Source organism: Chiloscyllium punctatum, chromosome 35, assembly GCF_047496795.1.
Source record: "Chiloscyllium punctatum isolate Juve2018m chromosome 35, sChiPun1.3, whole genome shotgun sequence".
NCBI classification, from domain to species: domain Eukaryota; kingdom Metazoa; phylum Chordata; class Chondrichthyes; order Orectolobiformes; family Hemiscylliidae; genus Chiloscyllium; species Chiloscyllium punctatum.
The window spans coordinates 53,093,747-53,121,140 of NC_092773.1; positions in this window are offsets into that span (position 1 = coordinate 53,093,747).

Genomic DNA, 27,394 nt, shown 5'->3' on the forward strand with positions numbered 1-27,394 from the left:
GAGAGCTGTTGAGACTATGCCCGTGCATTGCTCAGAAAGCTGGAGTATCAGCCCAGCATGGTAATTCTTGCAAACCTTTACTAATATACTGCTGCTATATTTGCACTGGATATCTGCCAATAATGGGAAATTAGCAGCACATACTGCAAGTGGCAGTAAATGGGGCTCCCACAAATTTATGTCTCTGCATCTCCATACATCAGCTCATGGCAAAGGCGTTTTATGAGTGCATGCGTGTGTGTGTGTGTGTGTGTGTCTGGGACAGTGATAGATGTGAATGTCGTTGCCTGAGAGTGAAAACGCATGGAGGTAATCAGGTTAAATATGAATAACTGGCAGGGGCTGGGATAATGTACAGTCAGAGACAGAGGAACCATTCATGTACAGTTGTGAGGATGTGCTTGAGAATATTAAAGTAAAAGTATTGCCAGATCCAATAAATATGCTATGAGTTACAGAGGGATAGGCGGAGCCCAATGCTTCTTGACTATGTTACACTGGGACAGGAAGTCGTAATTTAGTCTCATTCTGCCTGTTACAGAGGGACTGGAGGTGTGCATTCAGCCTCTTTGTGTCTGTGACAGAGGGGCAGGTGGAAGCCATTCAGCCTCATTGTGTCTGTAATGGAGGAACACGAGGAGGTCATTTAGCCTTATTGTGCCTGAGGCAGAGGGGCATGATGAGACAATTCAGCCTCACAGTGACTGTAACGGAGGGACAGGAGGAGAACATACAGCCTTATTTGGTGCGTTGCAGAAGGGAAGGAGGAGCCCAATGCTTCTTGAGCCTGTTACACAAGGACAGAAGAATGCCATTCAGCCTCAGCAAGTCAGTTAGAAAGGGACAGGAGATGACCATTCAGTGTCACTGTGCCTGTTACAGAGGGACAGGAAGTGCCAATTGGTTCTTGTGCCTGTTATGCAGCGACAGGAGGGCGTCTTCAGCCTCATTGTGCCTGTTATGGCGGGACAGGAAGGTGCAATTCAGCACCATTGATCATGTTGCAGAAGGACAGAAGGAGACAATTTAGCCCGATTGTGCATGTTGCACACGGACAGGTGGAGATCACCAAGCCTCATTTTTGTCTGTTACAAAGGGTCAGAAGGTGTCATTCAGCCTCATTGTGCCTGTTACAAATGGAGAGGAGGAAAACATTCCTCTGCGTTACAAAGGAAGATGTGGAGTCCATTGCCTCTTGAGCCTGTTACAGAGGGACAGGAGGAGTCTAATAAGCCTCATTTTGCCTGTTCCAGCGGCTGAGGAGACGGCTGTTCAGCCTCATTTTGCCTGTTACAAAGGGACAGGAAGACCTCTTCAGCCACATTTTGCTTGTTACAGATGGACAGGAGGGGAACATTCAGACTCATTGTGTGCATTACAGTGAGAGAGGAGGCGCCCATTGCTTCTTGAGCTTGTTTCAGAGAGACAGGAGGACTCTACTCAGCCTCACTGTGTCTGGTACAGAGGGACAGAGATAAGGTCGTTCGGCTACATTGTGCCTTTTGCAGAGGGACATCAGGAGGCCATTCAGCCAGATTGTGCCTGGTACACAGTGAGAGGTGGGGGTCATTAAACATCGCTGTGTTTGTTACAGGGGAGCAGAAGGAAGCCATTTAGCCTCATCCTGCCTTTCACAGTGGGACAGGAGGACATTCAGCCGCATTTTGCATCTAACATAGATATAGGAAAAGGTTATTGCTTCTTGAGCCTGTTGCACACGGAGTGAAGGACGGCATTTTGCTTCTTGAACCTGTTATGGAGTAACCAGCAGCTTTAGAATACTTATGGAGAAGAATAGTCCTGATATAGATGTGAACGTTCAAACTTGGCTCAGTCTAATTTTGACAATTGAAGATTGGCACTGTGAAAAGCTGCTTGGGAGAAGCTATTGGCAGGGAAGTGGAAGGCCTTCACAAATGAGATTACAGAGTCGAACGACAGTATTTTCCAGTTCATCATCAGGGCAAGGCTGGGAGGGGTAGGGAATGCTGGGTGGCTAGTGAAACTGAGGGTTTTGTCAAGTAAAAAACGAAGTATATAATCGGTATGGATAACAGGGATCGAGTGAGTCCATCGAGGAGTCCAAGGGCAGCATGGCAGTAGTCAAGAAGGGAAGCAGGATGGCAAAATTCAGAGATGATGCATCTTCAGAAAATAGAGTAAGGAAAGTTCCAAATGCACTAAATTCACCAGAGTAACTAGCTCGAGAACAGAACTCCGTAAAAATAATTAACGTCACATGTTTGTAGCTCCACAGGAGTTGGGCGCGATACTAAATGAATATTTCACATCAGTATTTACTATTAAGAAGGGTATTGAACATAGTGAACGTGGGGAAATTTACAGTGATGTCATGAAAAGTGTCAATTTTAACTAACAAGAGGAGCTGCAGTACTAAAAATGCATAAAGGTATCTAACTCCTTGGGAGATGATCATGTGTCCCCTAAAATTGTGTGAGAAGCTAGGGAGTATTATTTGAGCTCCTTGTGAGATGTTTATATCATGGATAGTCTAGGTCAGGTGCTGGATGTCTGGAGTGTGGCAAATGATGTATTATTAGTTCAGAAGGAAGGTCAGGAAAAGTCGGGGAACTATAGACCGATGAATCTGACGCCCGTGGAGGGCATTTTGTTCTGGGAGAGGGTGCATATTCTGAGGAACAGGATTTACATGTGTTTGGAAAGACAAGTACTGATTAGGAATAGTTACCATGGCTTTGTGCATGAGAAAGCATGTCTCACTAACTTGATTGAGTCATTTGCATAATTGACAATTAGGTTGATGAAGGCACAAGAGTGGGAGTTGACTGCATGAACTTAAATTAAGAAGTTGAACAAGGTTCCACATGACAAACAGGTTAGCAAGGTTTGATCACATGGAATCCAGGGAGGGCTGGGGGTATTTGGTACTTCAGGCAATAGACCGAGTTGCTCGTGGAGGATTGTTTTTGGGACTGGAGGACTCTGTCCAGTCGTGTGCATAAGGATCCAATGGATTTTGCCATTTAAATAAATGATTAGGAGATGAGTGTAATAGGAATTTTTAGAGAGTCTGCAGACAACAACAAAACTGGTGGTGCAGTGGACAGTAAAGATCGTTAACTCGGAGTACAATGGGACCCTGATCAGATATGGTGAACTGCCAAGGAGCAGTGGATTGGGGTTATTTTAAACAGACGGGAGGTGTATGGGAAGTTTGCATTTCGTGAATTCAAATCAGGGCGTGACTTACACACAGATTCCTCAGAAGCATTGTCAAACACAGACATGTTAATAAAAAAATATAGAAAACCTGCAGTGTGGCCCTTTAGCCCATTGAGTCCACATTGACACTCCAAATAGCATTCCACCGGACGCACCCTTGCATTACACCAGTATCTCGACATTTCCCACAGCTAATCCACATAACCTGCACATCCCTGAATACTGCAGTCCAATTTAGCAAGGTCGCAGCAGCTAACCTGAGTATGGTTGGACTGTCAGAGGACAGCCAAGCGCCCAATGAAAAACCACACAGACACAGGGAGAATGTGCAACTCTCTCACAGGCAGTCACCTACGGGTGGGATTCAACCAGTGTAAGATGGCAGTGCTAACTACTGAGCCAGCGTGACACCCTAGTGAGCAGCTCATAGCGACTGCATTCTCCCATATTCTCTGGAACCTTCACATCTGTTCAGATTATATTGAATGATGGTAGGGAGTGGGGAGTGGGAGTTAGTTTTGAAATCCATATCAAGGGATATGTGTTCTTTTATCCGAGATCTCAACCTTCCTTTCTACGTAGAGACTCGAAGATGATGGGAATGTCTGCCTGTTTCTGAATGAAGATTCTGTGACTGCTGCCACGACAGTTGATATTCACGAACATGATATACTGTACATGGTCACACTGCAGCATTAATAGAGTGAGAGACGGAGGGTTTCATCACAAGGATGGAAACTAAAGGCATTGCCAGATCAGCTGAAGTGATTTGTTGTACCAAATTTACAATCCACCAGACAGAACCAATAACTCAGATGGGATATCGCTTTAGTACAAAGCATTGCATAGATCAACCTCTGCTCCGACAAATCCTGGAACCTGCTGTGGACAGAAAACTGTGCAGACCACAGCAGACCATTGATGTATAAACTCAGACTAGATATCTGTCCAGCACCGGGAGCTGTGTCGACCACAGTAGTGCATTGATTATAAAACCCAGACGAAATATTTGCCAAGCACGGGGAGGTATGCAGATGACAGCAGTGCATTGATCTATAAATCCAGACTAGATATCTGTCCAGCACGGGGAGCTGTGCAGACAACAGGAGTGCGTTGATATTACAACCCGAACAAGATATGTGTCCAGCAAGTGAGCTGTGCAGAACCACAGAAGTGCATTGAACTATAAACCCAGACTACATATGTGTCCAGCACTGGAAGCTTTGCAGATCATAGCAGAGTAATTCTCTTCGAACCAATCTGAATGAAGCACTTTGGAAGAGGTTGGGATGAATGTCTGGTCCTTTGCTCACTTTCAATGTGTATTTGCGTTCCAAATTATACTGAGAATGGATTGTAAAGTCCTGAACCAAATCCAACGGCAGCATTAGGGGCTACAATACGCATGATCATCCCCTTCTGTTAATATCTCAGGGATAACCATGCAAGGAATCAGTCGAAACTACTCTGAGATTCCAAAGTCTTTCTTTGAAGAAGAAAACAAATGTGAAGTGTCCTATAGATGGCAAGAACGTCAGATTATTTAGGCCAGAAATCCTCTGCTCCTCCTGTTATTTATTTTCTCCTTTTCTCTATTTTCAGAAACAATGTTTCCCAAACATTTCACTTTGCAAAATGACTCAGAGTGGAATGGGAAATGTGTGCCCCACACTGGAGGCTGGCGTGGGAAGGCGTGGCCTCGAGGCTTAAAGCAAAGCGCGGTATGGAGACTAAGCACGATGTGATTGGAGTGTTGGCCTGGTGTAGCCAGGAAATTGGGAGCAGGATAGACTGGAGACGGAGGTCGAAGTATTCAGGTGACTGTGTTGGATGTGGTCTGGAAGCTGGGCCCTGTGCAGTGTGGAGACTAGATCAGGTGCGGTCTGGAGACTCAGTCTTGGCACAGACTGGGTTTAAAGAACTATAAATCGAGAACGTTCCTTTTCTTCTTGTTATTGTTCTGCTGAACCTCCATTCATTATTCTTCAAATATTGTGGCAATATTCTGTACTTTCATATCTTGAACCTAAGATGACGCCACAAGCAGAGATATTGCACTCATTCGAATGCAAGTGATCAATTTTATCCAATATGAGAGTGTCACTGTCTGTGATGATTTTTTCCACACAAAGCAGACGGATAGAGAATGAGAGCGAGAGAGTGAGGACGGACATTTTAATCCCCATTTCAATGTATTCACTCCCAAACAATGGAAATCCTAGTGCTCAGAGACGCAGATGCAAAGTTACACACCTTAATATATTAAAACACACATAAAGACAGAGGAAAACACAAATACAAACACACACACATGCACGCATGAACACAAACATGCACACACGCAAACACAAATATGACCATAAGCACATTGGTATATGCACACATTCAGCCCCTCATTCCTACCCTACCATTAAATGACGTATTGGCTGAAGTGCTCGCTCTCGGGAAATAAAGGAATGTATTTGACTAAGCTATTAGAGTGGGAGCCATTTGGGACCAATAACTATGGCTCTCTTGTTTGGAAATAGTTCTGTAAAAGTATAAGCCTGTCCACAATTAATTTTTTAAGTTGGGACCAATTTGATGGTATTAAGGAGGAACTGTCAAAACATGATTGTGGAGAAACTGTTTGCATGTGGAGGGACGTCAGGCATGTGGGAGTCTTTCAAAAGCATGATAATGAGAGTTCAGGAACTGTATGTTAAGCTTAGTGCAAAGGGCAATGTTGGCAGGTAGTAGAGATGTTGACACTCTGGGCAAGGAAAATGAAGAAGAGATATATCACGTTTTGAAAACTGGGACCAACTGAATCCATTGTGCATACTGGGTGTAGGAGTACTGCTTCGAGGGAAATGAGGAGACCAAAAAGGGGGCATGAGATAGCTTTGGCTGACAAGGATAAGGGGAATTGGAAGAGATCCTGAAGGTATTATAAGGGCGAAGGGGTATTGACCATTAAGACAGATCACTCAAAACATTCTTCAGCTCACAGCTCAGACCATAACTTTAAAAGTTGTTTCAGTAAGTGAACAGTGCATATTACCCATATTACTTCAGTTTGGATTACTGCTCGATTTTAAAACAGACAAATATGTATTCACATAATACACAATTAAACAGAAAGGACAGAACAAAGAACCTCTCCAGAACTCAGCCGACCCAACTAGACTTAATTATGCTGTTGCGAATGTTCACAACAGTCTCAATAACCAAAATTCAGTTAAAAACCAGTATAAAGGGGATGCTTGCTTTCGGGTTGAAGTTGAGAGGCAAAAAGAAGGTTAGCATCCACACAGCTCCTGATTTAACTTTTCACTAGCTCAGACTGAACTGGAACTGCTCAGCTCAGCTGGAGAGCTGACCACTTCCCGTTCATTATACAGGTCACTTCTTAAACATGAACACTTTGTGGCCAGGAGTCACATTTGTTTACATGTGAACACGAGGCTTCTCAGAATCTTAGAATCTTTATCAACTCTGTGCCGCGCCCGCTTTATTAGCTCTCTCTCAAAAAAAACTGAAGGACAGAGTACCCTTGAGGAAAGAAATAGATTTTAGAAAAAAATGGACCTACTTTGTTTACACCTCACCCCTTCACAAAAGAACAAACAAAACCTTTGTTATAGATTACTGTCAGTCGAAACATTATGGCACAGACAGCATCACAGAGGGGTGCTAATACCTAACATATTATCTGGACTGACACCAACTGTTAAAATTAACTTCAGAATGCAACTTTTATAAAATGTTTTACAAGTTAAATGTGGAAGAAGAGAAACTGAAATAGTCATTCTAACAGATGAAAGAGTTAACAAACAATCAAGGTAGTTTTCATGTACAATTTCAGTTACATCACTCTGTATACTTTTGGTATAAATTGCGTGTCTTACAATCTTACACTACACAACCACCTGGTGAAGGAGCAGCGCTCCAAAAGCTAGTGATTCCAATTAAACCTGTTGGATCATAACCAGGTGTTGTGTGATTTTTAACTTTGTACAACCCAATCCAACACCGGCATCTCCGTATCATGCAATTACAAGCTTCATTTTAAGTCAGGCATTTTTGTACTTAACTTTTTTCACAAATGTCAATTGATTTTGGTCAGTGTATACGATTGTCTCAGATGCATTGTTGGCAATATAAACACTGAAATATTGTAATGCAGAGACCAAACTTAAAGTCTCTTTCATTACCGCTGAATATTTATGGTGATGAACATGCAGTTTCCTGGAAAATACCAGATGGATCTTTCAATTCCTTCGTCATCCTCCTGCAGGTGCACTGAACGACACATACGTCACTCACATCGATTGCCACGCGTAATCCGGTATGGCTTATAATGGGGAAGTGATTAACACAGTCTTTAGGCTGTCAAATGCCTTTTGACAGTCCGCTGTCCACTGAAACTTCTTGCCTTTTTTAAATAATTAGGTGAATGGAGCAGCCACACAACTAAAGTTCAGCACAAACCTTTGGTAAAATCCACGAAATCCCAGGAATCCGAGTACTTTTTTTTTGTGTCGACAGTGTGGAGAATTCTGCAACTATTTAATTTCCACATCTCGTAGTACCATTTGTCCATGTGCACTGAGATGGCCCGAAGGTGAATTGTGCTTTGGCTAAGCTTGCAACCAAGCCTGCCTTTCATATTAGATCAAGCAAATCCGAAAAATGCGATCAATGTACCTTCCATGAGTGATTAAAAATCAACAGGTCATCAATATACACCAGGCAGTTGGTGATCCGGCAAAGAGCTTATTACTCAGTTTCTAAAATATATTTTTCAAACCAAATGACATGACTTTGAACTGATAGATTCCATTTGGCATTATAAAAACTGAAATTGCCTTTGCTCTTTCTGACAGAGGCTCATGCCAATAGCGTCTGAGAAAGTCTAACATAGAAATGTAAGTTGCTTCTCCCACTTTTTGAACACAGTGCTCCAACCGGGCAATTGGAATTGCATCAGTCGTAATGGCTTTGAATTTGGGATAGGCCTCACATAACCGTTGCCAACCGTTTTGGCACCATGACTACAGGTGAGCTCCGATCACTGTAACTCACTTCGATTATGCCATCTTGCAGCATGCGTTCTATCTCCTTTTGAACGCGTGTAAATTTGAGAGGGTTATGCCTATTAGCATGTTTCTTAATCGGAACAGCATTTCCTATATCTACATCATGCACATTTAGGTTAGTAATTCCCAGTTTATTTTCGTATATCTCCCCATGTGATATTAAGCTCTTTCAGGTCATTTCGATTTTCTTGTAGAAATTAACTCAATAATCTTATCCAAAGTTTTGACAATGTCCTCATTGTCCAAGCTGCTTTGAGGAATGTCCAATTCAGAACCATCTGAACTTGATTCTTCCTTCTGTGCTCTAATCATTCACACATTCATTTCTTGTTTTCCTTCCCTTTTGAGCATATTCACATGCCACTGTCTGTGAGATTGTTCCTGTCTGGAGTCCTTATCAAGTAGTTCACCTCACTCAATTTCTTCTCAATTTGATTCGGTCCACTAAACCTTGCTTTAAAAGGCTCACCTCCACTGGAAGTAACACCAATACTTTAACCCCAATTGCAAGATTGCGAATTTATGATTTCTTACCCGTTTCCTGTTTCATTGTATGCTTTGAGACTTCTAAATTCTGTAGAACCAACTCTCCGGCTCTATTTAATCATTCCCTAAAATTCGACACATAGTCCAAATGGGTGGTCTCTGACTTCTGACTTAATAATTTCTCCTTAATCAAATTTACTGGTCCTCGTATTACTTGTTCAAAATTTAATTCAAATGGATTGAATTTGGTCGATTCATTCCAGGCATTTCTGATCGCAAAATGTACAAACAGAACTCCCTTATCCCAATCAACTGGATAATCCTGACCATAACTCACAACATGGTCGTGAAAGTTTAATGCCATCTGTCTAGCACTTCCTGCGGTTCTGGATGGCATGCAGCTGATTTGAATTGCTTGATTCCGAAGTTATGCATAATCTCTATTGATCGGCCGCACAAAATTAAGAAGAAAAGTAACTGTTCTGCAACCCTTTCAGCTGTCATGTTGCGTAGGGGGATTGCCTCTCGAAATCGAGTTAACACATCCATTGTTGATAATAAATACTTATTCCCATGTTTGAGGTAATGGACCTATGCAATCAATTAATACTCTTGTGAAAATTTCCTCAATTGCTGGAATAGGTATTAAAAGTGTAGGTCTTATTACTGTTTGTAATTTTCCGGTTAGCGGACATGCATGACACGACTGGCAAAATTCAACTCAATATTTGTGTCGTCCAGGCCAAAAAAAGTGTATGTATACTTTACTCTGCGTTTTCCTCACCCCTGAGTGACCTCCAAGTTGTAGTCCATGCGCGACTTGCAGCCCCTCCTTTCTAACCGTGAGTGGCAAAACAATCGGATGAATCTCTGCCCAAATTTCATCTGCATGAATGGGTGATCATCTCCACTTACTCCGTAAGATATCGTTAATTAATCATAGACAGACGTGCATTCACTTTCTTTCTCTGCATATGCCTTTTGAAATAACTGTTTAAACTCCACATCTTTCTGCTGTATTTCAATCAGCTCAATAGAGTTAAAGATGCATGCATGTTAACATATTTTGTCATTCTCTTTTTCACTTAGCTGATCAAAATAAGTTTTCGATAACACTATGTTAGCTTCCTTGTCTGTGAGTGTTGATATCTGCTTTTTCAACTTGTGCCTCTGTTATCTTTGAACACACAACCAAGTAATTTCGCTAGTGAAGGCTCTTTATTTCTTCAATTTGCTGCGTCACCACTGGCTTATCAAATAGAGTAGGCAGCACGCCAATCGGTGAATCAGCAATATAATTTACAAGGACAATTTTCTTTCCTGGAGCTGAGAGTTTGTCCAGTACTCCTACTACAACTTTTCCACTCTTCTCCGGATTCAGTAGCCTCACTTTACGTAACTGAGCACTTTTTGTCTCGTCATTAATTCCTGCAACCAGTATCTATTCTGGCAATAATCCCTCAGGAGTATATTCCTTCTCATCGTTCAGCATTACAGACTGAGGTGATCCAGTTTCCCTTAATATTGTACCCTCCTTAACTACAACTTCTGGATTGTTTGCATATACCTTACCCTTGCAAGTATATTTTTGAATCAGATCTGACACTTCTTCCTTAACCAACCTCTGATCATCTTGCACACTCTGAGGCAGTTGTCTAACTTGCTGAGTGTTGTTTGTTACTCGTCCAACAAACCATCTATGCTTGTCTGGTTTACCTACATCTAACGTTATTCTTGCCCACCAACACTGTGATTTCGTTTGGCACATTTTATTTCCATGAAAACTCTGGAGCATTACAACTTATTTGCACCCCCCCCCCCCCACCTTCCAAATGTTTCTTTTCCAACCTGTGGTAAGTACTCCATATTAATCTCACTGAGATCTACCTTTCTCTTTTCACGTGAGGGTTTCTCTTTACCCCAATTTCTTTCCCTGCAGGACTGAAAATGATTCTGGAAGTCAAACTAAGTATTATCGAACAGCTCATAATGATCAATTACTGCAGCTGATAACCTTGCTGTTTCAACCCTCTAATCTTCCACATGAGTTCACACTATTTCAGGCAGTGAATTTTCGTATTCTTCCGAAATAATTACCTCTGTAAGGGCATCATAGGTTTGCTCCATTTTTAGAGCTCTTGTCCATCTATCGAAAATGCTCTGTTTGATCCTTTCAAGCTCATGATAGTATTGACTAGGGTCCCTCTTCATGTCCTGAAACGTTGTCTATCTGCTTCGAGTGCAAGCTTATATGGACTTAAAATGGCTTTTTTCATTTCCTCAGTTACTCCCCAGTTACCTGTTCTGATCGTGATACGAATGTCTCACTAACCGTGGACAGAATTTTCGTTTGGATCACTTTGCCATTCGCCACTGCATTTCTTTAGTCACCTTTTCAAATGAGATGTAAAAGGCTTCCACATTCTTCTCATCAAATTAGGCAACACATGAACGTACGTAAACAATTTCTCATTGGTATACTGACTCCCAGGGGCTTTCTCACCGTCACTCTCGTCCTCCCTCAGCCGACCCTCAGCCTTTATCTTTTGCCTTTTATACTGACTTTCCTTTTAAAAGTCAGTTTTTGAAGTTCAAGCACTTCTTATGTATCTGCTCTATCTTTTACCCTCTCTTTTGCTGTTCTCTCTCTTTCTCTCTACTCTGCTGCTCTCTCTTTGTCTCTCTCCTAATTATGATCGGAACTTAAACTGTATCATTTCTGTTGCCCTTGACTTATCTCTCGCCTGTATCTAAAGCTGCATCATTTGCAATTGTATTCTTGCCATCTCCATTGATTCTGTGGGTCTCTACAGCATGTTTAAATGCTGTGCTACTGCTTTAATTATGTCTCATTTATTCACAGAAGCAGGCAGTTAAAATGCCACCTTCTCTGTTAATTCTTGCAACTTACTTTTGTTCACTTTTTGCAAACGTTCCAAAGTCATCACAACACAGCAAGTAAAGTTTTGGCAAGTGAAAGAGCCATCCCCATTCCAAACGCTGCTGACCTAATCAAAACCACACCCAAATAAATGCAGTAGCACCTCCCACTCGCTGTTTAAAATCCTATAACGAGCCACCATTATGCTGTGGACTCTGCCAGTCCACTCAAAGATTCTTCAGTAGGCAGCTCAGACCATAACATTGCAATTTGTTTCGATAAGTGTACAGTGCAAATTGCCCAGATTAAGTTATCAAGTTGAAGACTAGATTTTAAAACAGAGAAAAATTACACTATGAAACACAGGGAACAGAATAACGATCTCAATAATAGAACCCAACTTATCCAATTAGACTCAATTATGTTGTTCCAAATAGACACAAACGTCCCAATAAGCAAACTCGCGTTATAAGCCAGTATAACTGGTTCACATGATTAGACGTTGAATTTGAAGGACATATCGAGAGAGTTTTTTTTCCAAGTTGCTCTCCGTTGAACCTCTCAGCAGTTCAAACTGAACTAAAAATGCTCTGTTCAGCTAGAGAGCTGACCACTCCCTTCTCTTTATACATGCCACTTCAGGAATATTGGACTGGAATCTCGCCTGTTTACATAGAAACAAAAGGCCTCTCAAAAAACTTCACCTCTGTCCAAAACCAGACTGATCAGATCCCGGCCACGTTTATAACCTCTGTGAAAAAAAAATCAAAGGCAGATTATCCTTGAGCCAAGGGACATCTTTTAGAGAAACAATGACTAGCTTTGTGAAAGGAGGAAGGTAAAGAGTAGGATCCCCTGAAAATCAGACACCCATTTATGTGTGGACCCACAGGAGGTGAAGTAGCTGTATTACCTTTATTGCCACATGTACTCACATGAGCACTGTCAAAAGATTACAAGTCGCCAAACGTATCACCCACAAACTCTCAACCCCGCCCCAGCAGGTGCAGACATAATAAAGATATATTAAGAAGATATATATATGTATATGAATAGTGTTAACATTTTAAATTTTCTTTATTTTGTATATACGTATGCACACACAAATAAAGGGAAAATAATTACCATGTAAAATATTACAGACCTTTCTGTAAAGTGGAAAAACAGAGAAACACGGTTAACAGCTCAACAATACAATCCATAAGAGCTTGGCCATGCTGGATCACACTCCTCCCAAGGACTCGACCTTTCTCCATTCCACTGCCTACAAACCCGTTTCTCCTCGATGGGTGAGAGTTGACACAAATATAACGCGTCAATATTAACTGCGGAGAAAAACATGGATGCTCGGGATTTGGTGGAAGTAAATATATGCAGTGATGTTTCGAAACGAGGTCACATCACAGAAGAGGAAGCGCTAGAGGTCTGAAAATCGATAATCGTAGATAAATAGACAGAACTTGTTCAAGTGTATCCCAGATCATTGCAGTAAGCTATGGAAAATTGTCGACTCCCTTGCTGAGATATTTTCATCATCTCTCAGAGTCCTGAGGCTGCGTCACTGCATCCGAAAAGTTAACTCTGATTTCTCTGTACAAATGCTGCTAGACCTGCTGAACTTTCACAGAGCTTTCTGATGTTGTTTCTTATTTGCAGCATCCACAGTCATTCGATTTTTATTTGGATTATTTTCAGCCACGAGTGATGCGTTGGAGGACTGGAAGACAGCTAATGTTGTAACATTATTTTTAAAAGGCTGCAAGAAAAAGCCAGGACACTACAGACCAGTGAGTCTGATGTCAAAGGTGGGTAGGTTCGTTGACAAGATTCTGAGAGAGAGGATTTACATGCGTACGGAAAGGCAAGGACATTTTCGGAGAGTCAGCATATTTTTGTGTGTGGGAAAACGTGTTTCAGGATATTGTTTGGCATGTTTCAAGAGGTGTCAAAGATGATCAATGAAAGTCAAGCAGTACATATTAACTATCTGAAGCTAAGTGAGTCCAACAATATTTTGCAATGGTACACTGGTTAAGAAGGTTACATCGGACGGCACCAGGGAGAGCGAGCCAATTATATAGAAAATTGGCTTGTCAGTCGATTACAGAGGGTGTTGGAAAGATTTGTTGTGGGTATGACTCAAGAAGCAGACTGCTGCTGTTCCTAATTTCTATAAATGATTTGGATGATACTATTGGAACCAAGGATAGTACATTCGTAGACAAAACCGAAATTTCTGATAGAGTAGACAGTGAGAGGGTCATTTAAAATTACATTGATATCTTGATCAACTGGATCAGTGGGCGAGGAATGACAGATGAAGCTTTATGCAGATTAATGCAAGGATTTGCATTTTGTTAGACAAATGAGCGTAGGATTTACAGTTACTTGGAGGGCACTAAGGGGTGTTGTACAGAGTTGCACAGGATTGCAGGTGGATAGTGCTTTGAAATTGAGTTGCAGGTAGATGAGCGAGATAAGAAGGTGTTAGGCACGTTTACCTTCATCGGTCAGAACAATGAGTATAGGAATCGGGACATCATGTTGTTACTGTACAAGACAATGGTAAGGCCACATTTGGAATACTGAGTACACTTATTGTCGCCCCGCGATAAGAAGTATGTTATACTCTGCAAAGGAGACTAAAATATTTCAACTGATGTGACGGAGACGGGTGGTTTTGAGATATATGAAGAGGCTGGAATTTCGTTTACTTTGCATAGGAGACTGAGGGGTGATCTTATAGAGGTTTATAAAATCACGAGGGCCATGAAGAGAATGAATAGCAAAAGCTTTTTCCCCAAATTGGAGGTGTTCAAAACCAGAGGGGATAGGTTTGAGGTGAGAGGGAAGAAATTTGAAAGGCATTCAACATTCAGCTGTTTCTGAAAGAGGGTGGCGTATATACGTAGCGAGCTGCCAGAGGGAGTGTTATTGGTGAGTGCAATTACTAAGTTAAAAGACAATTGGATTGGTACATGAATAGGAACGGTTTGGAGGTTTAAGTGTCTAACGAAGAAAAATGAACTAGTTCAGTTTAGGAAACTTTGTGAGCATGGATGATTTGGGCAGAAGACTTTGTTTGAATATTGCATGACTCTCACAGTTAACAGCTCTATGACACCACTTTCATTGCTAATTCTTTATTGCACTCAATTCGTTTCCAAGTCAGAAATCCTCTGTTAGTGCTTTCAGTGGTCTAGCTCGCTGAACTTTCTTAAATGGGAAATTCCTGGAATTGATGTGGTGCTATAGACCACAGCATCATGAGTAGCAGAATTATTTTCAAATAATCTGCAACTTTTTTCTTCAATAATTCCTCAGTCTACCACTATCATCCAGCCGATCTATGGTTCAGTAATGAGTGTAGGTGATCATACCAGGCTCAGAACCATGTTTGCATAAAACATGATAACTACCCATTAAAACTGCCGTACTTGATTGGTTACATTCCAAACAACTGGACTAACATGTGACAGAGAGCGTGCAATGATCCCATGACCAACAGGCGAATAGTCCTGTCACTTCCAGTCATAAATGATGATAGACCGTTTCACAACTCCATCACTATCCCCATACTAAATAATGGAACAGCTCTGCCTGTCAGTGTGAAATACAACGATTTAGTATCTCACCATCATCAAGAGAAGTGTTGAATCGATGATTCACCTCAACCTCGCCATAATGCACACAGTATCATATATGCCAGTCTTCAACGATTTCGATTCCTTTCACGTGACATGAGGAAGCAGCTGAACACAGCAGAGACGACAAAGGCAATGTGTCCTTACACCATTCTTGCAAAGGACAGTTAACCTGCACTGCACAACAAGCCATGTTTCTGGGGAAGCTATTTCATTCCAGGTCCATCTCTGACATCTCCCTGGCAAAGTGGAAATTTACTCAGCTATGCCCAGTCCCCTAAGAGGAGAATAATTACAATCTGACCAACTACCACTCTCTCAGTCCCATGACAACAGTTACACTAGCGTCAAGCAACACACAAGTAATCTGTTCAGTGTGGTTTCTGGGAGTTCCCCATGTGGTGATGGTGCTGTTGTAGAAATGTTACTGGATTACTAATCCTGATGAGGCTAATTCTCTGGCAGCTGGTGGAAGTTAAAAACAATTCATAAAGTATTGAGATCTAAAATCTGCTGTATGTAGCTGTTACCTTGATGCCAATGTTGATTGTAAACACCAATTTGATTTCCCAATGTACTTTCAGGAAGGAAATCTCCCGTGTTTTCCTGGTCTGGGCTAAAAGTGACTCCGCGACACACACATGAGATAACTATCAGCAGTCTCTGAAACCACAAAGCAAGTCTCACAGTAAAATCAAACTACTCCAAAATCTTAGAGGGTCATAACGAACAGAACACCCATTACCACCCTCGATATCAGAAAAAGGAATGGGAAGCCCTGTCCTGTAGACTTGCAGAGACCTGTTTCCTAACATCTGAGAGGTTATGACAGCATTTACAGGGTGTTCACACAGACGGAACAGAAACATCGCGAAAGGAGGTGGATATTCAACCCATTGAGCCTCCCCCATTCTAGTTAGTGGTTCAACATCTCCCTAATGGACTTCTTCCCACAGTGGACATACCGCTAAATGTGATTAACCATTGGAAAAATATGAAATATTCACATCAGCAGTCCATTCGATCCATCGCTTTGTGCCCCCATTCAATATAATGATGTCTGACTCTTGTTCTTCACAATACATTCCTACGCTATCTCTATCCTTTTAGTGTCTAGCCATTCATAATTGTATTCAGTGCCGTGACTCCCACAGCCTTATGTGGGAGTGAATTTCCGATCTTCCCCGTCTCTGAGAGCAGACATTTATACTCACCTCAGTGCAGAGTGCCCTGTCTGTATCTAATACTGTGCCCCTCGTGTTAGACGTCCCAGCTGGGGAATTATCATCCCTGCTTCTAATCTGTGTCGCTCAGTCAGGGTTGTATTTATTTCACTGATATTGTCACTCATTTTCTCAAACTCCATGGAACACAGGCCCAGTAGGTCCAAACCCCTCTCCCACGAAAACTGTGTCATCCTAGCGAGCAGTCTGGTCATCATTCCCTGCACTCCCACAATGTCAGTTCTCTCCTTTATTAGGTAAGAAGACCGAATCTGCACATAATAATGTGCAATGCTCGAGATGAAGTCTCACCCCGGCGCTGTATAGTTGCAGTAAGACACCGTTACTCCTGTACTCAAATCCCCTGAAACGAAGATCGTCGCATCATTTACCTTTCTAACTGATTTTTGTTCCAGCAATATTGATTTCAGTAACTGGTGTACAAGGAGATGCAGATCCTTTTCAATGTTGCAGCTACCCACCTGGGTCTGTGTACAATGTCTTTCCCAGTACCGAATTCTGCTGTTCTGTTGGTCCCTATAAGTGCACAACATCACATGTACCCATATTGCCCTCCACCTGTCACATATTTTCCCATTCACTCCACTGGATTCAGTCACCGAGAGCCTTTCTTTACCACCTCCCCACCAACTCACAATCCAGCATCGTTTCGTGCTGTCAGCAGCCTTGGGAATATTGCATTTGAATCTGGCAATTCGTTGTTGGTGATATATTGGGAATACCTGGAGCCCAACGCCCATTCCCAGTGATACCCCACGATTCATCCAACGCGAAAAAGGGGTACTATTAATTATATACGCTGTTTCCTGTCAGCTCTCCCATTCTAAAACCATGTTCATGCATTTGCCACATTCCCACAAGATTTGATTTTGCCCACTTTTTAGTTTAGGACTTTATCAAACACCCTTCTGAAAACTGAAGTTTACTGCATCCAGTGCGTCTCTATAATGTATCAGAGAGTCACTTTCTCAATGGTGATTTGCATTCCATGAGTCTATGTTGACTTTGCTAATACCCATTATTTCAAATACCAACAGTTTCTGCGAAACTGTTCATTTACGAACATCAATACATTCCTTTTTTGCCCGTCCGACTTATGTTTCAAAGTATTGCTGGGAAGATTTGTTCTTGGCTTCTTTTCCTCTGCGTAGACAGAAGTGAAACATTTGCTTCATAGGTTTGCCTTTCCTTGTTCTCCAGTCTCCATTCTCTGGGATCAGGCTGTCATGAAGCTGCACTTGTTTTCTCTAACCGTTTCCATTGACAGTTCAGTCTTGTAACTCTTGTTAATGAACAATTCAGAAACCCATCAATTCATGTCTTAGGATTTTTCCACAACATACTATCACAGAACCACAGGCTGTGCACCATTTGCAATACAACACCGCCTACATCTGACCCACTTTCCTGAACAATACCTATAGCTGGGAATTTTATGACACTTCAAGTTTTCGTCTAAGTACTTTGCATCAGCTGTGTATTGACTCAAGACAACCCCCCTCTCAGGAAGTACATTAAGGACTCCAACATCTTCTGGGTTAAAAGCAATCTTCAAATTATCGAAACCTCAAACCCATCACTTTCAAAGTTTGCTCCACTTTTGACTAAAACAAGCAGCTGATCTCTATCCACCCTCTCCATGCCCCTTGTAAACTTATCCTTCTGAATCACGTCCCACTCCGCCTTCTCTGCTCCAATTTCAACAACCCGAGATTATGCAGCCTCTCTTCATAGCTGATATTCTCCATCCAAAGGAACATCCTGGTGAATCCAATCTGCACGCCCCACCCCCACCCCAGTACATACTTCCTGCAATGTGGCTCCCAAAACTTCACATAGTATTCCATCTTGGCCTAACCAAAATCCTGAATAACTCTTGCAATCTATGTCTCGATGAATCTATTGTCCACAATGCCTTCTTAACTAGCCCATTAGCATGGACAGTCACACTCAGATGTGTGGAGACGCACCATCTGAGCATCCCAGTGTGCTGTCATTCATCAAGTACTCCCCCGTCTGGTACCTTCTTGCAAAGTGCATCTGCTCATATTTATCAGGGTTACATTCCATCTGCCATTGATGTGCCCATCTGCTCATTCTATCTTTTACTTTCCGAAACATAATACCTTCCTCCTCACTGTCCAAATTACACTTACTTGTCACACTTAGCCCACTCCCTCCACATTCACACCTACACCAATTATAAATAACACAAATAATAAGGGATACAGCATTGATCTCTGTGCTACAACGGGTTACACTTGTCTCCAGACACACAAGCAGCCTTCCAGAAACACCCTCTCCTTCCTGTCACTCAGACAATTTTGTTGATATAACTTGCCAAGTTATCGTTGATGTCATGAGATTTTACTTGTTTGATCAGTTTCACATGTGGGACTACACATTAAATTAATTCCTTGAAACATTTCAATCAAATTCATAAGGTATGACTTCCCTCTGATAATGCCGTGCTGACTATGCATGATCAAATATTGCTTCTCAAACTGGAGAGGCATCTTTTTCCTTCCCAATTTCTCCAATCGTTTCCCTAACAGGGAAATGATTCTCACTGTTCTATTGTTCCCTGGTCTATTTCCACCACTTTTTGTGTAAAGTCCTCCAGCATCTCTCCTGTTACCAGGCTCTACTTAAAAGAAATTGGACAGAGCCGTTCCTCCGTTGTCTCCAACAGCAACCTGGGAGATAAAACTCATCCGAATCACTTGCCCAATTTTATACCAAACAAAACAATCAATCCGAAATGACTCTTTCATATTCTCGAATTCTGTTCTGAAGTCACCTTCTCCCATGTAAAACAGTTGTGACGTGTTTATGTGACAATCCATCAATGTACACCAGCTTCACACACAGATTTTCCTCAGGGTTTCTGATGGGTTCTAATTGCTCCCTGTTAATATTATTCAGCTTGATATCCTTGTCGCATAGTTGCGTTTCTCCCCAATCTTGTCTGCTCACACTTCACCATGTCTCTTCATTGGTCACTCCCCTCTATGTGAATTTTCCCGTTTTCATTAAGATTATTTCTCCTTCGTTGGCCTAGTTCCCTCATTCGATTATCTTGCCATCTGAAGGATTAACCTGGATAATGTCCATTCAGTATATCTGGTCAGTATGTTCTTCCTACGCAAACTATACATAATACCCGAGTTATTACCCTTCGTATGCAATGCACGGCATATTGACTTTTATGAGGAGTAACTTACTGCAGATGCTAGAATTTATACTGAAAACAACAAATGCTTGAGATAACAGCGGGTCAGACAACATCTGTGAGAGAGAGCAAGCTAACGGTTTCAGTCAGGGTGACTCTTTATCTGATTCGCTTAAATTGAAGGCAAACCTAACTTTAACCTTCCCATTTGCACATGTTCCTCTCAATAACCATTGTTTCAATTGTTTCAAATACCTTACTGTGTGTATTCTTTTATAATTCCTCCCAAATATCCATCTAAATCATATTCATTGGTTCTCCATTGTTTATGTCTTCAAGTGATATCTTCAAACAAAAATTTCGAAAATTATAACTGCCCGTTCATAACTGCAGAATCATTCTCTTGCAGTTTGTTATTACTTTCTGAATGACTGATATCACATTATTTATCATAGATTCCAACAGACACCCTGCTGTGTGTGGCAAGTTAACTGGTCTGAGAATTTCCACTCTCTCCCTTCCTGCCTTCTGCAATTGTTAGAATAAGATTAATTCTCAACAGTGTGGAAACAGGCCCTTTCGCCCAACAACACAACACCGACCCTCTGAAGAGTAACCCACACAGTCCCATTTCCCTCAGACTATTTCACCTAGCAATTTAGCATGGTCAATTCACTTGACCTGCACGCCTTTGGGCTGTGGGCAGAAAGCAGAGCAACCTGAGGCAACCCACGCAGATACGGGGAGAATATGCAAACGCCACACAGAGAATGTGGAGGTCGGTATTCGAATCTGGGACCTTGATGTTCTCAGGCAGCAGTGCTAACCACTGAGCCACATTAGCACCCCAAGAAAGCTCGCCCATGTATTGGCCGGGAGTATCGATAGGGGAGTTCAAAACTAGCGCGCATAGGTTTAAGGGGAAAAGGGGAAAACATAAATGTGATCTAACCACAACATTTTGATTCAGAGGGAGGTGCACATATGTAATGAGCTGATAGGTTGACCAGTCTGGGCACAGTATTCCAGAAGAGGCCGCACCAATGTCGTGTACAACCTCAACGTGACGTCCCAATTTCGATACTCAAAGATCTGACTAATGACATTCCGGCCATCAAGACTGTTAGGTAGAAGCGCCAGGAAGACATTCAGCCCACAGTGTCTGCAAATAGGAACACCAGGAAGGATATTCAGCCCATCGAATGTGTAAACCAGGAACAGAATGAGGCTATACAACCACTCATGTCTCTTACACAGCAATCAGAGAAGATCTGTCGTAGCCTTCTACCTGTTACACAGGAATTGAAAAAGAACGTAGAGTTTATGGAAAGGGAAGAAATTATGAAAAAAAGTCAAGCGGAAAAGAAAAACAGACGAGTCATTTATTGGGATTGAAGGGAAATTCTTCGAATATGTTAGTAAGCATTTAATAACAGGAAATTTTCAATGTTAAACTACAATCCATCGCAGTCCAAATGATTTAATGAAGGATACATTGTGTTTGAATTATTTGTTTGAGGTTCTTTTTAAATGCGACAAGCAAGGTGGATTAAAGGTATCCTATAGATATGTGATACCTGGACTTCCAGAAGGTATTGCATGACATGCCTTACAAAAGATTAATATGCAAAACAATAGCATATGGCTTTCGGAAAAGCTTATTTGCTTGGAAAGAGAATTGACTGACTAATAAAAGCAATAATTCAGAGGTGCCAGTGTTGGAATTGGTTGGACAATGCCAACAATCACACGGCATCAGATTAGAGTTGAACAGTTTTACTTGACAACATACGTTTTGTCGCACTGAAATCAGGTGTTTGTGAGAGAGGAAGATTTTAGACACAAAATTTGTAAGGAAAAGGTGAAAGGGTTGTACAACTAGTGTGCATGAATTAAAAACAACTGAGCTATATCTTAAATCTTTAATCAGTTAGGATGGAAGTGCAAATTTTGATTGATGAGTATGCAAATCCCTCAATTTCTTTCAAGTCACTGCCTGGAGATACCCTCAGGTATTAATGATGCAAATGAGCTGACCCCTCCCGTCCGACAATATATTTCAGGGGTGAGGTCTTATTTGGATAATATCTGAGTCTTCACCCGGAATATAACTGGCTCTATTTCCGAAGTAGGAGTTTATAAAATGCCACTTTGTAGGTCAACAATTTGTGTGCTCTTTGAACAAATTAGAATGTTTCAAAACTACAAATCTGGAAATGCAAATTAACAAAGTTGATTTATATGTATTGGCGTGTGAGAAAAGGTGAGTGTGCACTTGGGGTGGGGGGGGGGAGAGAGAGAGACACTGTAAGTGTGAGTTTGTGTAAAGGGGAGAGTGAGACTTTGTCCACGTTAAGACACAGGCAGATACAGAAGATCCCTTTCTGCAACTCACTCACTCGGTAGTTTCAGAGCTTCCCTTCTCTGCAGCCTCTGCTCCATTTCTTACTCATGTTGCAGACCCAACTGCTGTAACGACCTTCCTCATGCTCCGTCCAGACTTGGGTCACCAAATCCTCCGGTCTCACAGAATGTCCAAGGCAGCCAACAGCACAACCTCCAGCAAACCATCCCAAGCACATCCACAAACTTTTCAATAACAGGAGATAGTTGAAGCCTCTCAGCACCAAGTCAGATGCCTGCTCCTTTCCAATAATACTTGCGGGGTTTCTTCATGTTACGACCAAACGAACAGCTGAGAGGGACAAAGACAGGAATTCAGTGGGCAGGCCCAGACCAAGCTTAAAAGACGCAGTCAAAGCTGCTGAAGGACCACATTGCAACATGGAGAACCACCTGGGATAGGCTTGGAGGTGAGCAACAGCCATGCACATACACCCCTGTCCATGGAACACCACATGTGACTCCCCAGGAAGTGAACAACAGTGCTGCACACACCATCTCATTGTTTCTGAGGTTCACAATGCCAACACTCGATACATTCAGGAGCCAAGAACCAAAGCCAAGGGGGAGATTCACATGAGAGATAGAAACAGGCAATTCATTATTTGAGAACATATTGTGGAAATACCGGGGAAAGAAAAGGCAATGGAGTGGGACAAATTGGAGGAGATAGACATTAGCGGTTCCAATCACAAAAATGAGATCCTGAATGAAACCATTCCAAATCAGTTGAACAGTTTTTCTTCCCCTATCCAATTCGAGTCAAAGAATCATAGAGATCAACATCGTGGAAACAGACCCTTCGGTCTATTTCGCCCATGCCGACCATTTATCCCAACCTAAAGTAGTAAAACATGCAAGCTCCCGGCCCGTATCTGTCCAAGCCCTTCTTATTCATATGCACGTCCAGATGGCTTTTAAATGTTGCAATTGTACTCGCCTCCACCACTTCCTCTGAAAGCTCATTCCATACATGTACCAACCGCTGCGTGAACGATTTACCCCTTAGGTCCCTTTTATATCCTCCCTCTTTCACCATAAACTTCTACCGTCTAGTTCTGGAATCCCCAAACGCAGAGAAGGGATCTTGTTTATTTGACCTCTTCATGTCCCTGATGATTTTATTAAACTCCATCCACGAACCCTGGCCATATCATAAAAAGTAGAACATAGAACAGTACAGCACAGAACAGGCCGTTCAGCCCACGATGTTGTGCCGACCATTGATCCTCATGTAAGGTAAACCTAATGTAGGAACCCTCAAATTTCTGTGACCATATGCATATCCAGCAGTCTTTTAAATATCCCCAATGAATTCACTTCCACAACTGCAGCTGGCAACGCATTCCATGCTCTCACAACTCTCTGCATAAAGAACCCGCTTCTGACATCCCCTCTATACTTTCTGCCAAACAGCTTAAAACTGTGACCCCTCCTGATAACAATTTCTGCCCTGGGAAAAAGTCTCTGGCTATCAACTCTATCTATGCCTCTCATTATCTTCTACACCTCAATTAGGTCCCCTCTCTTCATTCGTTTTTACAATGAAAAAGGTCCGAGCTCAGTCAACCTCTCTTTGGAAGATATGCCCTCCATTCCAGGCAGCATCCTGATAAACCTCATCTGAACCCTCGCCAATGCATCCACATCTTTCCTATAATAGGGCAACCAGAACTGGACACAGTATTCCAAGTGCTGTCTAACCAAACTTTTATAGAGTTGTAACAAGATCTCACGGCTCTTAAACTCAATCCCCCTGTTAATAAAAGCCAAAATCCGTATGCTTTTTTAACAACCCTATCTACTTGGGTGGCAATTTTAAGCAATCTATCTACCTGCACACCAAGATCGCGCTGTTCCTCCACACTGCCAAGAATCCTGTCTTTAATCCTGTCCTCAACTTTCAAGTTCGACCTTTCAAAATAGATCACTCCGCATTCATCCAGGTTGAACTCCATCTGCCACCTCTCAGCCCATGTCTGCTCCCTGTCAATGTGACGCTGCAGCTTTCAACAGTCCTCTATTCTGTCAACGACACCTCCAACCTTTGTGTCGCCTGTAAACTTGCTAACCCATCCTTCAATCTCTTCATCAAAGTCATTAATAAAAATTACAAAGAGTAGAGGCCCAAGAACAGATCCCTGTGGAAAGCCACTTACTACTGACGTTTCGGCAGAATACTTTCCTTCCAATACCAAGTGCTGTCTTCTGTTGACCAGCCAATTCTGTATCGAGACAGCTAAATTTCTCTGAATCCCATTCCTCCTAATTTTCTGAACGTTATTACCATGGGAAACATTATCAAATGCCTTGCTGAAATCCACATACACCGCATCCATCGCTCGACCCTCATCAACTTGTCGAGTAACACCCTGAAAGAACTCAATAAGATTTGTGAGGCGTGACCTGCCGTGTTGACTGTATTTAATCAAGCCATGCTCTTCCAGATGGTCATAATCCTATCCCTCAGAATCCTTTCTAATACCTTGCAGACGACAGGCTTGAGACTGACTGGTCTGTAATTGCCGGGGATTTACCCATTTTCTTTCTTGAAGAGAGGAATTCCAGTTGCCTCCCTCCAGTCCTCAGGTATGACTCCGGTGGAGAGCGAGGATGCAAAGATCTTCGGAAGTGGCGAAGCAATCACATTTCCCGCTTTCCAAAGCAGCCGTGGACAAATCTGGTCTGGCCCTGGCGACTCGTCAATTTTAATGTTTGTCATTTTTTTCAGCACATGAGCTTCCTCAATCTCTATCCGTTCCAGCATGCTAACCTGCTCCTCCTCAATGGTTCCATTCAATACAAGGTCCTTTTCGTCAGTAAAGACAGAAGCAAAAAAATCTCATTTAGGTCTTCCCCTACCTCCTCAGACTCTATACACAAGTTCCCTATGCTATCTTCACATCCTTGTAAATCTATTCGGAACTCTTTCAGGCTTCACAACGTCCTTCCGATAAGAAGGAGACCAGGTTTTCTGAGTCTCCCCCACAGAAACAGTCCGCAAAGCATAAACTGGTACAAGGCAGCAGCCCGGCACGGAGAGCTGTGCAGACTATGCCAGTTTATTGCTCAGTAAGTTGGACTACCTGTATTGCATGGAGGGCTGTACAGATTATTCCAGTGTATTACTCAGTAAGCTAAACTATCTGCACAGCATGGGGAGTACTGCAAAACTTTGCCAGTACATTGCCGCTACGCTTGCACTGCATATGTAACGAGCATGAGGAGATTTCCAGAAGATACTGCGAATGACAGTATACAGGGCTCCCACAAATGTATGTCGCTATATCTCCACCCGACAGCTCAAGGGGAGGGGTTTTATGTGGGTATTCGAGTGTGTCGAAAACAGTGATTGTTGTGAAAGTCTGTGAGAGTACACGCATGGAGGTAATCATTTTAAGTATGAATAACTTGCAAGGATTGGGATAACAAACAGAGAGAGCCAGAGGAACAGTTCATTGGCAGATGTGAGGATGTGTGGAAGAATATTAAATTAAAGGCATTTCGAGACCTAAGAACAATATGGATCAATGCATACAGGAATGATAGATGCGTGGGATATTAGAATGATTTCAAATAAGAGCCATGGAGTATCGAGTCAAAACTGTTTCTGCAGGTTTGGAGCTGGGACTGTCATCAGAAGATTATTTCCATCATTACAACTGTATTTCATAGCTCAAGGATCAAATAGCAGATGGGATGAGCCAGTGAAGTATAATCTGCAGGTGTCTGCAGTTGAAATTTGGAATGATCATGATATGGGATCAGGAGTGAGCTCGTGCCCAAATGGATCACCGCATCTGTGGTACGCTAGTTTCGGCCTCAGATATTGACCAGAGATGAGATGGAGTCAGAGGGAGGAAATGGAGTTCATAACCAGAACAGTAGACGGTGACCTGCATGTTCCTATACCCAAATAAAAAGGGCATTGATACATTGAATCGTGGCTCACAGCTGAATATTAATTAGTTCAGCATGGAGATCCACGAGGGACACAGTCAGAAGGAAAGTGGGAAAAATTAATCACACAATTCCAAGTTGCAATCCAACAGTTATAATTTGGATTATAATTTGGTATTGTGTGATTTTTAACATTGTCCACCCCAATCAAACACTGGCACCACCAAGTCAGAAGCAAAGAGGGAGAAAGTGAATGAACAGGTTCATCATGCAGTTAGTAGTACTCTGCAGACTCCTTGTATTAAGAGTCTCAGCAGGAAAAATAACAACGGCAAGGAGAGTAGAGTTATCAAAAGAACAGTTTTACATTCAAACGCGGTTTATTGAATTCGTGGATGAACAGTGGGAATTACCAGGATCACCAACAATCGCCCCGATTGGACAATAAAAATATTGAATAAAGTAAAGTGCACATTCGATCCTAAGTAGCAATGTCCATCGATCATATTATGTAGAATGAAGCCAAAGATCCCCAGATAAGCGCCTGTCCATTGTTGGACATTCCAGTCTATCATCTCTCCACCTCTCTCACTGGAGCTGCTGCTTCCTGTTGGTGCTGTCGGTGATTCTCCGACTTATACTGTGTAATAACACACTGAATAAAGCCCATTTATTATTAAAAATAGAAACCCTCTATCGGGATAATAAGAATCGACAGAGATTGACATTAAACACTTTTACGGAACAAACAGGTCCTTACAGCAATATTCGAACTGCAATAAAAGTGAATTCTTATTCTGTCTGGATGGATGGATGAATTTTGCTTAGGCATGGACCATAAATCTTTCAATCTTTTTAGTCTTTTTTCTGTGTATGTGAGAGTAGTGCCAGTACATAGCAGGATTGTATATATTCCACCCTGTTTATAAAATGAAGCAGGGATAAAAAGCAGATCAGCTGCATAATGTGACCGGTGGGAAATTTCAAGAGACCATAATACAGTGTAAAATATTTGTTGCCCATTGACTATGTTCAGTGCTGCTCCTGGTTTTAACTGAACGGTTGTCAAATCATTCCATAACCTTGAGACATCATTCAGAGCATCCAGAATGCTACTCGGGACAGGAGGAATCAGTTCTGTCCGCATCGTGCCTGTTACACAGGGACAGGATGAGACAATTCAGCTTAATGTATCTATTGCAGAGGAACAGGAGGAGACCATGCGTGCGTGTTACAGAGTGATAGGGGAAGGCCATTTCTTCTTGAGCCTATTACACAGGGACAGAAGGGCATTATTCTGTTTTTTGAGCCTGTTACGCCGTAAATATCTGTTTTATTATTAATTGTGGAGAAGAACAGTCGTGAAATAGGTGTTAAAG